This window comes from Chiloscyllium punctatum, chromosome 38 (assembly GCF_047496795.1).
Source record: "Chiloscyllium punctatum isolate Juve2018m chromosome 38, sChiPun1.3, whole genome shotgun sequence".
Lineage (NCBI taxonomy): Eukaryota > Metazoa > Chordata > Chondrichthyes > Orectolobiformes > Hemiscylliidae > Chiloscyllium > Chiloscyllium punctatum.
This window is the reverse complement of record NC_092776.1, coordinates 48980748-48996100: the sequence shown is the minus strand read 5'-3', so window position 1 is coordinate 48996100 and position 15353 is coordinate 48980748. Positions and strand designations below refer to the sequence as shown.

Genomic DNA, 15353 nt, shown 5'->3' with positions numbered 1-15353 from the left:
GTATTTTGGTTTTGTCCTGGTTCAAAACTATGCTTTCATTAGCAGGAAACTTCAGTTGACCTAACCAAAGCATTGCCACACATGCCGACAGGTTTACACACAAGCAGAAGGGGACTGTACTAAAGGGACTGAAAATGGCAGAGTTCAATGCACACACATCTCCTCCTTCCCCCCCCCACCCCACCCCCCCTCCTTCCCCATCAAACACACACACACGCACAAACAAACAGTAGCTTGACATGTGAAACAGTTCTCATTGCAAACGTAAACAGCAAGGTACCACCCAGACTAAAAACACCTTTGTGGGGGGATGGTGATGATGATGATGATAGAAAGCTCCTTTAATTTCCCTCCAACACAAACACACTCCTCACACTAACAGAGGTGTTTCTGGCTGTGAACAAATATTCAGGGTTTAACGCTCTCCAGATAATAAATCTAGTGTGTGTATTTACATTTTGGGGGGGGGGGGGGGGCGGGTGGAGTGGGAAAAGAGAACCTGGGAATCCTAACGCTGAGACAAGAAAGAAAAGAACAAGTTGGAGAACTTACAGGTGGGATGGGGACGTTCAGCGGGGGGGAATGGGGATAGTATGGGAGGGGTAAACTGGGGGGGGGTGGAGGGTGAGGGGGGTAAGAGGCGGGGTGGAGAGCGAGGTGGGGTAATCAGCGGGGGAGGGTAAACGGGGGTGAAGCGTGTGGGGGTAAAATGGAGCCGAGCCTGAGGGGGGAGTGAGGGGGGTATATGGGGGAGAGAGGGGGGGGGGTATATGGGGGGGGGGGAAAGTGAGGGGGGTATATGGGGGGGGGGAGTGAGGGGGGTATATGGGGGGGGGGGAGTGAGGGGGGTATATGTGGGGGGGGAGTGAGGGGGGTATATGTGGGGGGGGAGTGAGGGGGGTATATGTGGGGGGGGGGAGTGAGGGGGGTATATGTGGGGGGGGGGAGTGAGGGGGGTATATGTGGGGGGGGGGAGTGAGGGGGGTATATGTGGGGGGGGGGAGTGAGGGGGGTATATGGGGGGGGGGGAGGAGTGAGGGGGGTATATGGGGGGGGGGAGTGAGGGGGGTATATGGGGGGGGGGGAGTGAGGGGGGTATATGTGGGGGGGGGGAGTGAGGGGGGTATATGTGGGGGGGGGGAGTGAGGGGGGTATATGGGGGGGGGGGAGGAGTGAGGGGGGTATATGGGGGGGGGGAGTGAGGGGGGTATATGGGGGGGGGGAGTGAGGGGGGTATATGGGGGGGGGGAGTGAGGGGGGTATATGGGGGGGAGTGAGGGGGGTATATGTGGGGGGGGGAGTGAGGGGGGTATATGTGGGGGGGGGGAGTGAGGGGGGTATATGTGGGGGGGGGGAGTGAGGGGGGTATATGGGGGGGGGAGTGAGGGGGGTATATGCGGGGGGAGTGAGGGGGGTATATGTGGGGGGAGTGAGGGGGGTATATGTGGGGGGGGGAGTGAGGGGGGTATATGTGGGGGGGGGGAGTGAGGGGGGTATATGTGGGGGGGGGGAGTGAGGGGGGTATATGTGGGGGGGGGGAGTGAGGGGGGTATATGTGGGGGGGGGGAGTGAGGGGGGTATATGTGGGGGGGGGGAGTGAGGGGGGTATATGTGGGGGGGGGGAGTGAGGGGGGTATATGTGGGGGGGGGAGTGAGGGGGGTATATGTGGGGGGGGGAGTGAGGGGGGTATATGTGGGGGGGGGGAGTGAGGGGGGTATATGTGGGGGGGGGAGTGAGGGGGGTATATGTGGGGGGGGAGTGAGGGGGGTATATGGGGGGGAGTGAGGGGGGTATATGGGGGGGGAGTGAGGGGGGTATATGGGGGGGGAGTGAGGGGGGTATATGGGGGGGGAGTGAGGGGGGTATATGGGGGGGGAGTGAGGGGGGTATATGGGGGGGGAGTGAGGGGGGTATATGGGGGGGGAGTGAGGGGGGTATATGGGGGGGGAGTGAGGGGGGTATATGGGGGGGGAGTGAGGGGGGTATATGGGGGGGGAGTGAGGGGGGTATATGGGGGGGGAGTGAGGGGGGTATATGGGGGGGGAGTGAGGGGGGTATATGGGGGGGGAGTGAGGGGGGTATATGGGGGGGGAGTGAGGGGGGTATATGGGGGGGGAGTGAGGGGGGTATATGGGGGGGGAGTGAGGGGGGTATATGGGGGGGAGTGAGGGGGGTATATGGGGGGGGTGGGGAGTGAGGGGGTTATATGGAGGGGGTGGGGAGTGAGGGGGTTATATGGGGGGGGTGGGGAGTGAGGGGGTTATATGGGGGGGGTGGGGAGTGAGGGGGGTATATGGGGGGGTGGGGAGTGAGGGGGGTATATTGGGGGGGTGGGGAGTGAGGGGGGTATATTGGGGGGGTGGGGAGTGAGGGGGGTATATGGGGGGGTGGGGAGTGAGGGAGGTATATGGGGGGGGTGGGGAGTGAGGGGGGTATATTGGGGGGGTGGGGAGTGAGGGAGGTATATGGGGGGGTGGGGAGTGAGGGGGGTATATGGGGGGGGTGGGGAGTGAGGGGGGTATATGGGGGGGTGGGGAGTGAGGGGGGTATATTGGGGGGGTGGGGAGTGAGGGGGGTATATGGGGGGGTGGGGAGTGAGGGGGGTATATTGGGGGGGTGGGGAGTGAGGGAGGTATATGGGGGGGTGGGGAGTGAGGGGGGTATATGGGGGGGTGGGGAGTGAGGGGGGTATATTGGGGGGGGTGGGGAGTGAGGGGGGTATATGGGGGGGGGTGGGGAGTGAGGGGGGTATATGGGGGGGTGGGGAGTGAGGGGGGTATATTGGGGGGGGTGGGGAGTGAGGGAGGTATATGGGGGGGTGGGGAGTGAGGGGGGTATATGGGGGGGTGGGGAGTGAGGGGGGGTATATTGGGGGGGGTGGGGAGTGAGGGGGGTATATGGGGGGGGTGGGGAGTGAGGGGGGTATATGGGGGGGGGTGGGGAGTGAGGGGGGTATATGGGGGGGAGTGATGGGGGTATATTGGGGGGGGTGGTGGTGGTTTGACGGCCGGCTCGGGGATGTGTCCGCGGGACCCCCCGGGGAGGAGACGGTCAGTCCCCGGGGACAGAGACAGGGACAGGCCGGGGCTCCGCCCAGACAGCGGCCTCGGGCTCTCCCCCTCTCTCTCCCGGCCAGCGCCTGCCGTGTCCGGGGTTATCCTCCTCCTGCTCCCCGAGAGCCGGGGCTCCAGGCCGTGGGGGCGGCTGTTCCTCCCCGACCTCCCGCTGCGCAGCCTCTCCGACCCCCCACCCCCGGGAGGGTATTAAACCGGGACCAGGGGCCGAGCTCGGCCCGGCCCAGCCCGGCCGGCGGACACACACACACAGCCCCAGACCCCACTCACTCACCGCCCGGTCCGGCTCCACGTCTCGGAGCCGCCGCCGCCTCAGGGCCCGCCGCTGGAACACGGTGTCGGTGGCCGCGCGCTGGCTCCCTCCGCCCCCTGAGCACCGCCGGGTCCTACTGCCCGCCCCCTCTCCTCCCTCAGCACCGCCGGGTCCTACTGCCCGCCCCCTCTCCTCCCTCAGCACCGCCGGGTCCTACTGCCCGCCCCCTCTCCTCCCTCAGCACCGCCGGGTCCTACTGCCCGCCCCCTCTCCTCCCTCAGCACCGCCGGGTCCTACTGCCCGCCCCCTCTCCTCCCTCAGCACCGCCGGGTCCTACTGCCCGCCCCCTCTAATCCCTGAGCACCACCAGGTCCTACTGCCCATCCCCTCCATCCTAAGCAACGCCAAGTCCAACTGCCTGCACCTGCCCCCCCTTCCCTGAGCACCACCAGGTCCTACTGCCCGCCGCCCGCTGAGTACCGCCAGGTCCTAATGCCTTTCTCCTGCGACCACCGGGTCCTACTGCCCACCCCCACCCCAAGCACTTCCAGATCCCACTGCCACGCCCACCCTAAGCAACGCTGGGTCCAACTGCCCACCTCCTCCCCGAGCATCGTCGGGTCCTACTGCCCACTTCCCCCAAGCACCGCCATGTCCTACAGCCCACCGTCGAGCACCGCTGGGTCCTACTGCTTGCCCCCTGAACGCCACCAGTTATACTGCCTATCCCCTGAGCATCCCTCGATCCTTCCGCCTGCCCGAGCACTGACAGATCCTACTGCCAGGCCGCCTCCACCCTCGAGCACCGCTGGGTCCTATCGCCCAAGTCCCTCCACCCCTGAGCACCACATGATCCTACTGCACACCCCGTCCACACCTGAGCTCTGCTGGGCCTTACTGCCCATCACCCCCAGTCCACTGCCAGGTCCTACCGCCGCCCCCAGTCCACTGCCACGTCCAACTCCCTGCTTCTCTCCACGCCTGAGCACTGCCGGATCCTATAGTGTGTTCCCCCTCCTCCTCCAAACACCACTGGGTCCTACTGCCCACCCTTAAGCACATACCTGGTCCTACACACAAACCCACCTCTGAGCATCGCCCTCCACCTCTTCCACAAGAGGCCCCTCCAGCATGGGTGCTGCTGGGTCCTACTGCCCACTTGTCCACCTCTGACAATCAATGATCCACTGCCCTATGCTTCCACCACAAATTGATGCACTGATTGATTTATTGTTGTCAGATGTACTGACATACAGTGAAAAGTGTTATTTCCCATGCACCCAGATCCAACTGTCTGCCCATCTCTGCCTCTGGGCTCAGCACAGGGTCCAGTTCTGAGCACCACCAGCTCCTACAGTCATTTGTCTCTGACACTGAAGGCCATTCTCGGCATTGCTGGGTATTACCACTTGTCACACTCCATATCTAGGGGCTACTCTCTCCAATGCCCGCTGTCCATTATGCCGCTGAATCCAACATCTAAACCTCAAACTCTGACTGCCATCTGATCCTCCATTTCCACTCAATATCCTGCATGCCTTTCACCTCCATGTCTTATCAGGTCTTTCCTATCACGTTCTTCACCTCTAAGCACCAACAGACGATTTAACTTACCTCTCTGCCTCTGGACATCATCAGGTCCTACCACTCAAACTACCACTGAGCAATGCTGCTTTATCTTTTTTTTGCCAGAACCCATGAGGAATGACGGTGGCTGTCGGTTGCTAAGCACACACTCTTCTCCAGCACTCTCATGCCAAAATGCATGTTTACTAACTACAGAGGACATAGCATACCAAACTGCAACAATACACTGACTCAACCTGGCACTTTTACAACTATTCCTTGTGCTCTGTAATCTGACCCTGACGCACTGAACAACTGCATCCAATTCTGACACGTTCCTGCAATGAGTAAGGACATACCTGGTATTAATGTACTGAATACTGGCTCCTAATTCTGTAGGCATGCTTGTCACTAACACACGAACCAACTTGGTGCAGAAATGGGTGTGATAGTCCACATTGTGGACTATGACTGACTCCAGGGACACATGACACTGACACACTGATGATCTGTTTCACTTATGTGCATTTGAGACACGCTGAGGAACTGTGTCTCACTCCAGGGATGCATGACACTGGCACACTAAGGAATAATGTCTTATTCCAGACGCACAAGATACAGATATACTAAGGAACTGTGTCTCTCTCCGGGGAGACATGATACTGAAGCTCTGAGGTCCTGTGTCTCACTCTAATAACATGTGGTCTGAATACACTGAGGAACTATGTTGCTCCAGGGACATGTGGTGTGAACATTCTGAGGAACTATGTCTTATTGCAGGGATATGCTGTACAGATACACAGGGAACTGTATCACACTCCAGGAATATCATGTATAATATACTCTCAAGTAATGTGTCCCAGATGACACAAATTGGTTGGATGGTAAATAATGAGGATAATTGCTTTAGGTTACAGGGCTGCTCAGATGGGCTGATCAGTGATAAACAGACTTCAATCCAGATAGGTTTGAGGTGATGCACTTGGGCAGGACAAACAAGGGCTAGAGAATATGTGTTGAATGGTAAAACATTGGGAATCACTGAAGATCAGAGGGACTTTGGTGTGCATGTACTCTGGATATGCTGGGACTGTATAAAATATTGGAGAGAGTGAGGACTGTAGATGCTGGAGCCTGAATGCTCATGCAGGAATATAAGATATGGAGATTCTGAAGAACTCTATCTCACTACAGTAACATGTGGTACACATTCATTGAAGAACTGTGTTTCTCTTGAGGCACATGGTCTGATCACACAGACAAACTCTGTTTTATTGCAGTGACATGTTATACAGATACACGGGGAACTGTCCCACACTCCAGGAACACGCGATACAGTCATACTGAGGAACTGTGTCTCACTGAAGGAACACATGGCACTGATGCCCTGGGCTGGATATGTCTAGCTATGAGCACATGCCTGGATGTCAAATCATTGACAAATAGACCTCATCAGTGACAGAAACAAAACTGAAATTTCTGGAAAACCCCAGCAGGTCTGACAGCATCTAAGAACAGAAATCAATCTTCAGAACTCTGTTTCTGATTTCCAGCATACGAAGTTGTTTCGGTCTCACCAGTGACAGGATCAACTGTTAGGACAGGAAAAGTGCCAGACATGTTAACATAGTAGATCGCAGCTCAGAACAGATATACAACACAACTGTGACCAGCAAAGGAAAACTTTGAGGGTATACTCCTGAGATTCACCTGAAGTGACGTAGGCTGTTTCCAGTGGCATAAGTGAAACTGAAACCCCAGTTGGAATACCTAATTTGAGGCACACCTGTAACATGAGACATCAAATGGAAGAAGCTCACTAGTGACCCTCACAGCAATGCCAAGCTAAGCTGCTGACATGGACTCCATCCAGGATATTGATGCCACCAGCATATTGAATGAAATCAAAAATAAACATGATAATAGAATCCTTATGTTTTATAAACCAAAAACATTGATCAATGCAAAGTGCATATGTGCCAATTGTTGATTCCCAACAACATCAATGGTCTTAATGGATGCCCCCTTCAATCTGGATACAGTCCTTTGTGACTCTGGTGAAGGACAAATTTGAGCCACTTTTGTGGAAAGATGATCAGCTGAGTTACTTTACAGACACATGCCCAATTTTCCAATGTTTGCTGCACCCAGACAATCTCGGAAAATCTCCCCGACCTCTCAGCACCAGGTAACTCTCCAAACGGAAAGCTATTAGCTCATCACAGCTCTGTACATCCATAGATTCATCATAGCACTGTACATCCATAGATTCATCCTATCAATGTGGGCTTGTACTCAAACTCGGATTTGTTTGTTAGTATACTCCCAGGCAGGCTGTTTGGTCTGCTGTTGTCCCAGTTTAGCACCATCAGACTAAATTGTTTGAGATTCAAGGAAAAATAATCTTTCTAGCAATATGTCTATCACTTTTGGGTTACGCGTTGCATTAACAGTGTCAGTTCCATAGGCACTTAGCACTGGAATGTTAAGACTTTTAACATATGAATCTCTGTTTTACAGTGACAACTGAAGAGTCTTGAAGGTTCCTTTTTCATCCAACTTCGGAATGATCACAGGTAGCAACAGTTCCAAACTATTATATTGAGCTTGTTGATACCCAAAGCTGGTTTTAACTTATGGCTTCTAATCATTAATATGTGAAATTGTATGATATATATATAGTTAATATAAGTACGTTATGACTTTACTTTGAATCCAAAGACTGAATTAGCTAAGTCGATTACCACAAATTTGTTGCAAGGATTGGATTCATTTCTCTCTTACATCATACTGCACTCTTCCAGTTTAAAAGAAGTTACCAACTGATTTGATCATATTTTGGCTTTAATGAAATATACAACCATTTAGGTATGGTGAAGGATCTTTATGAAGCCGTATGTGAGAGAGTTGTTGCTTCTACTTGTGAAGTTAACTATAACTTACTCAGAATATGCAACCTGTGGATTAGAACTGAAAGGTTTGGAGAACTACTGGGTTATAGCATTGCACAATTCAGAATAATGGTGGTAGCAGCATGGACATAATTAGTCAGCATTTCACAGAGGATGCTGAAGTCGGAGCCAACAGCAACTCTCTCTAAAATAGGTGAGTGAAATTGCAGAGTTTCTTTAAAGTTTTGTCGCATAGATGGCAATAATTTAGGAATACTCGATGGAGAGTTAAAAATACCATATGTTTGTTTTTCTATTTCGGCATTTCTCTCCAGCCTAGATTTTTTTAAAAACTAAAATACTTGTGTTTGTATCAGTGCACTCGTCAGCCTCAGCACAGTTGGTAGCATACTTGCCACTGAGGGAGAAGGTTCTATCCCAGACATTTGAACATAACATCTAGTTTGACTCTGCTGTACAGCTCTGACAAAGATGCTTCATCTCAAATGGGATGTTAAAATATTCAAGAGTAAATGATAGATATTCTGGTACTATTTGAAGAAGAGCAGGGGATTCCTCCTGGCTCATCTTTATTCCTCAACTAACATCACAAAAATACAGATTTTATGATGATTAACTAACACACACACACACACACACACACTCTCTTTCTCTCTCTCACAGGCACTCATACACCCTCTCGAACACACACACACATGTAAGTTTATGGGGTGAATTTGTACTTGCAGAATTACGTTTTATTTTGCTCAAAAACTACATGAATCCATGTAAGATTCTGTAAATCTATTTTTTAGATTAGAATCGATCTGAACGTTGGGGCACAGACAGCCTTACACAGGGCAGCTTACACCCTCAATGCGTTATCTGGGCCGACATGGCACCTATGTTTAAAGTTCACTTGAGAATGTAACTTTAAAAAACTTCAGGGATTTACATATGAAAGAACTGAAACCAATATGTTCATTCAAAAAGATGAGAAACTTAATAAACAATCCAGGTCTTTTTCAATATATAATTTCAGTTACATCACACTATAAACTTCTGTTATAAATTCTGTGTCTTACGATCTTATACTCCAGGACCACTTGATGAAGGAGAAGCATACCGAAAACTAGTGCTTCCTAATAAATCTGGTATTGTGTGATTTTTAAAAATGCGGTAATTTGAGGTGATCTGAGGTCATCAAAGTCACCATATAAATATAAACATAAATCCTTCTCTTTCTCTTTATATTATGGAATTTACTGACTAATTCAAGCATTTTCTGTATTTATTTCACATTTCCAGCCAGAGTACTTTGCTTTTCAGAGGTTGTTTCCTTTAACCAGATGATAAATAGATTTAAGGTAATTGGCAAAACAATCAGAGGTGACCAGAAAAAATTGGGTGAGTTGGTTATTGTCAGGACTTGCAACATGCTCCCTGAAAAGGTACCTGAAGCAACACAAAAGTAACTTTCAAAAGGAAAGTGGTTAAAAACTCCGATGGGAAGGTTTCGGTGCCCCAAATTCTATCTCCTAATCTTATTCTTGTGGTAAATGACTATCGGGGTGACTCTCCCAATGGTCTGCCATTGCAATTTGAAGTTGCTGTTGTGTAATCCATCCAGTGTGGTCCTATTCCATTTCAGGGTTTAGACTATCAACTTAGTTGCACCCTATTCAACAAGGCTTAATGGTTAACATTGAAATTCACATCAAATCACTGATTCTATGTTGATTGCCTCTGTAAATCCACAACAGCGAACCCAACCGAGGAGCAGAATCTCATTGACAGTAACTTTCAGATTTTAGAGTTGAACAGCACAGAGCAAATACCAGAAGTTGCTATCTATTCTGCACTTTAATTGACTGTAAGTGCCGACAGCTTCACTGACTGCAATTTCTGGATCAATGGCTTTAGTCTTCACCATGTTTATTTGCAGAAAATTATAGATCAAAGATATCAGCTGGGTTTAATATTTTAAAAATAACCTAGGGCTATAACATTCAATGTCAAACTGATGCAGTCCAATGTATTGTTGTCTCTTTTGTGTATGTTATTCAGCTCTGAGATCCCTAAATATCTTCCAACTAAGAAATTCCTGCTTGATGTTTATCTAGGTCTTGAGTAACAACTAGGTAAGTTAATGATTTTTGTTTCAGGTTGCACGCTGAGCACAACAAAGATAAAAGCCAAGTTAAAAATAAAGTGTGATAAGTGGACTTATTATCCTGCTGAAATACACATTGATTCAAAGCAACCCAACATCATTAGGGTAAGGCCAGTCAGCCCTCCAATATGGTATACCACTCAATTAGATCATCATTCATCTGCATCTCAACTTCATCTTTCTATTTTTCTCTAAATCTTTTGGTTCAGGTATCTGATGAAAACTTATTATTCTGTCTTGATAATTTTGATTGTTCCCCAAAGTTCGAAAGTTCGAAAGTGGGCGGCACGGTGGCACAGTGGTTAGCACTGCTGCCTCACAGTGCCTGAGACCCGGGTTCAATTCCCGCCTCAGGCGACTGACTGTGTGGAGTTTGCACGTTCTCCCCGTGTCTGCGTGGGTTTCCTCCGGGTGCTCCGGTTTCCTCCCACAGTCCAAAGATGTGCAGGCCAGGTGAATTGGTCATGCTAAATTGCCCATAGTGTTAGGTAAGGGGTAAATGTAGATGTAGGGGTATGGGTGGGTTACGCTTCGGCGGGGCGGTGTGGACTTGTTGGGCCGAAGGGCCTGTTTCCACACTGTAAGTGATCTAATCTAATCTAATCACTTCATGGTGTGAAAAAAGTTTCTTAACTTCAGTCCTATTGGCCCAACTCTAAAATCGCCCTAATGCTGAATACCCTATACACATTAGAAATACAAGCTAGTTTTATACAATTTCTCTTGGTAACTTAACTCTCCATTCCAAGCTGTTGGAACATTCTGGTGAATCTGCACTGCATCCTTTCCAAGTCCATTATATCCTTGCCAACGTACAGTGGCCAAAACTGAACAAAGAATCAGTTGTTGAAAGTGCCAGTGATTGGAGCTCATCATTGACTGTAATATCACTGGTGGTTGTTGTTCAATAAAATAATTTTCTCACAGACATTATAAACAGTAATCAAATAAATCAAATTCCAGGTTGACATGTACAAATCAGGCACACTAATCTTAAGGCTTGAATTCTTTAAATGTGCCCATCTTATGTAACTTTGACTGGGAGCACTACGTTAGAACATTTGACCCTTATACATCAATAGTGATTTTCATTGAGCTTTAAAGCAGGAAGTTGAAGGAAACAGATCCCTCAGTCTGGAGAAAGTTACACATATCTGACAAACCTATATCAAGCTCCCCTATTACAATTGAAGGGTATGACAACTGAAAACACCACAAATATAAACAAGTTTAACAGTATAAAAGTAAATTATTGCACAAGACCTTCAAGACTTTACACCAGCAGAAGTAGCTTTGTCTACCCTAGCAAAATCCACTATTGTTATTGAAGTTTTCACCCTGATGGAGAGAGGTTGACTGGCCAGAAAGCCTGAAGTAATCTTTTAATCTTGATAATTTACAGCACTTAAATGGAAGGGTGTTTCATTCAGCTATTTGAAAGCAATGTAAATACTTTGATTTGAAAAGCATGAAGAACATTTTAACAAAATTAAAATTGCTAACAAGTGCTATAAAAACCTGTCAAAAATAAATTGAAAACTGTCATTTCAGTGTATTACTGTGTTCTCTGTACTAATGGATGTTTTAACCTGTTTAAATAAATGGGTTAATGTTTCTATTAAAGGAGCTAATTAGAAAAGAAATGTCATATGAATGTAAGAAGTGTTCACCCACCAGTGATTTCTAGTCTGTAATGTATGAGGCATGAAAGTGATAGCCAGAATTAAGAGCAAGAAAACAGTTCTGAAACCATGAAATGGTTGACTGCAAACGATTTCCTGAATCACAAAACCAATGCTTTGCAAGGGAAAGTGAAACTGCTTTGAAAAAGCAGCTAATCATTATCTGATAAAAAAAACTAGCAGATATCACATTCACCCCACCAAAGTAATTATCATCAACAGGAAAAGTATCATTGTTTCCAGTGATAGCATTAGTTAATTCCTAGCATTGTAAACTGCTGAATGCGAAGAAATACAGGCTGAGTTTTACAGTTATGTGGTATATGTCTTAAATTCAGTTAAGATAATGACATTGTAATGCAGAAAGGAGTTGTTCAAGTATTGAAATAAATCCAATTAACCACACTGTTGGAATTCTGAAACCAATTGTTATGTTTGTGAAGATTGCTTTGACCATTCAATTATGATTGGCTGTGCTGAATGGTGGAATAAAATAGCTAATTCTTCATATTTTGAAGACAAACTTGTAGGTTAAAAAGTATTTAAACCAATGTTGTACCAAATCCACACTACAGATGCATGGTATTTCTTTAGAATGTAGTAAATTAATGCAAACACTATGACAAAAATAGCAATTCATTCTTTCATTTTCAAAGATTTTAAGTAATTACACCCACTTGATATTGAAGGTTGTATCAGTCAGATGCATCATATAAATGCATCTGCAGCAAATTTACTCTCTGTATTGCCAATCCACATGGATAACCTCATCAGCGTTAGGTTGATTAAATCTTCATGTGAGCCACTTGTCTATTGAATTCAGCAGTCACCTTGTCAATTGATTCATTGTGGGTGTTGATTTAAATGCAGTTTCACTGTTTTATATCTATGTCCAGCTGCCAAAGCAAAGTGACTGTTTGTTCCCACAGAACCTCGACAAGGCCTTTGGATGTGAACGTATCAGTCTGAAAATCTAATTTCCAATTGTTGTCAGATTTTAAAGACAGATGAGTTGAAACATGTGTGAGTTACTGAGAAGTTATTAGCAGCACCTGTTATTTATTGAGATGTTAGTCTTTTGAGGTGTTGTTTGTAGAGGCAGTCTTCAAAGGGGCAATTTCTATTGCAAAGGGATCCAATTTGGAAATGTCAGGCATGAGAAACATTCGTAAGTTCAAATCATTTCCTGTCATGTGTCAGATGTCACAAAATTTTGTTTGTAGCACTTATTGATATTCCTTCAAACACTGACTTTTCAAGAAATTGCATCTCATGAATTGGAAAAAGAGGAACTTCAGACACTTTTTGAACAGTAAACACAGCCATATGTAACATAAATGACTATCTATGAAATATAGCACTTTGAATAAGTATTTGCTTCTGTGTGTTATTTTCTATTGAAACAAATACTAAACAATAGTTTGCCCTTCACAAAATAGTCCAACAATATGATGTTTTCCTTTGTACAAATAGACTGCTCATGTAATGAGTATCGTCTACATTTCCCCCCAAAAATATGACCATTAGTTGGTGAAAGTGTTTAATGCTAAATTCATGCAACAACAACATTTTTATTTATACTGTATCTATAAAGTAACCAAATGTCCAAATATTCTTTGAATCTAAGGAGTATTAAAGGCGATCTTCAAATGGGCTGCAGCAGGAGTTTGCAATATAGAAATTGAGTGCAAGAGAGAATAAAAGACAGAAACAGGAATATTGAAAATAAGGAATCTGTCATCAAGTTGCTTCTGTGAGGAAAGGATGTTGGAATGATATCAGAAATATTTAAGATCACAAATAAAGCCTAAGACGCATTTGTCAATTTGAATTCATTGTATGATATTGTGTTAAATTAAACAGCTATTAAGGTCACTGCATAGCTAAAACAATGATAGTCAATGGAAAATGTTAACTCCTGCAGACAAGGAGACACTGGGTGAATTATGGGACCCTACCTCCCTCCTATGACTGGGCATATTTTTGACTGAAGGGCATGCAAAATGTGATGGACAGCTCCTTCCCACCCACCCTTTTCCCCATAGGTCAGACGAACACTAATCTGCCAGCCAATAGGCTATTAACACCATTAGTCACGCAACTAAAAGCCTATTTCCACTCATGGCACTATAGTGCAGTTGGTGGTGGAAGGTAGTTGAAAGTGGGCAGGCCATTTATTTTTACTCACTTTGGCAGCAACCTTCCTTTCCATATTCTCCCCAATCTTGTGAGCATTGGGGGCATCCCCACTGAGATAGTGGGTGAGGTCTTTTTAATGCCAAATCCAAGTCTTTAAACCTAATCCCACACACCTCTTTCAGTCCTTCCTAGGGTGCTTGATCACTCTCTAACCAAATAAGGAAGTGTGCTATTCCAGAGTCCAGCTCCCACATTGTCCTCTTTGTGAGGGTTCCTACAGTTCCCAGCAGCAGAGTACTAACATAGCTGACTTTCTAATGGGGTGGGGGTGGCAGGATGTGGGGTGTGGGGGTGGCAGGATGTGGGGTGTGGGGGTGGCAGGATGTGGGGCGGGGGGGTGGGGTGTGATGAACAGCAGTTGGGAGTAAACAACACTGACTTCCCTGTTAACTAGAATCTAAGCCTGTTGGGAAAGTGGGGCTCAAGATAGCACTTTATAGATGGCTTTGGTCCCAGGGATTCCAGTCAATTCCAGGATACCCTAGCAGTGGTGAGTTGTTCCACTAATGACATGGGGTAAAATGGGGATAGAATCAGGCAAGAGGAACACCACGGAGTGGGATGGGTAGTTCATCAGGCAAGTTTCATAAGATATAGCAAGAAAATCATTAGGCCGCACCACAAAAAAAAACCTCCTAAAATCTTGATGCAAATCACACTTAGCCAAAACACTCATAAGATTTAGCTGACCTCCTTCACCTTCCACTCTATCTGTACCAAACGAAATTTCAAAAGTCTTATTTGTCCATTTAGGACAATTCATCAATGACACAGGAAAACACTTGTTGACCATTCCCCAAGCATTCCTGGGGTTCATTTTCTGTTGTGGTTGCTGTGTTCCTGTTGTCTCTGTCGTTACTATATGTCCTCCACTACTTTTAGTTACAATTCTCCTTTCATAAGTTGCTTGAGGTCCACATCTGGGTGATGTCACATTGTCACCATCATTGTCACCTTCATTCTCTGTGTAACTGCTGCATGTCCCATTTGAGCCATGAAGCTGCCGGGGATGAGTGTTTCCCAGCATTTTTTTTTAAAGCTGCAAACATTTCTTCCAAAGGCATTCTTCTTCCTGAAAAACAAACTTCATAAAACAAACAAGAAGCTTATCCACATTCAGTGCTTTGTCACAACTGAAAGGAAAGCGCTGACTTCAGGATTTTCAAATAGAACCTTTTCAATCTTGAATATAATCCACTAAATTCTACTATATCCACTGCTATAGAATAGATATCTCACTTTCTAAGTTTATCAAAGTTTAACTATGCCTTGTATGCACGTTAACAAATTGGTTTCCTTAAAAATGTTCTCCATAAATGTTAAGGGATTATCCAAACCTTCTACAATATCCAATTATTAAGCCTCTGGTCCCGGAAATACCTCACATCTGATCCTGCTTCCAATGGGAAGCATCAGTGCTGAGGCGACACTTTTTTTTACTTTGTTATGGTCTTAATCCATACAGTAACTTCATTTTCCCATTGGTAAGATTCAGTTTCCCCAAACATGAATGG

The 15353-nt window shown here is 46.8% G+C and overlaps 1 protein-coding gene across 7 annotated transcripts in view; it reads right to left on the bottom strand.

Annotated features, from left to right (window-relative positions):
• The window catches only part of sgms1b (sphingomyelin synthase 1b), a 185629-nt gene that overhangs the window by 106177 nt on the left and 64099 nt on the right, over positions 1-15353 (bottom strand). For 5 of the 7 annotated variants that reach the window (XM_072557847.1, XM_072557848.1, XM_072557842.1 and 2 more), the window contains exon 1: positions 3350-3457. The exons of the other annotated variants lie outside the window; for them this stretch is intronic. The gene's annotated coding sequence lies outside the window, so the exon portion shown is untranslated. Of the gene's footprint in view, positions 1-3349; positions 3458-15353 lie in introns of those variants that run through there. 7 annotated transcript variants of the gene reach the window in all.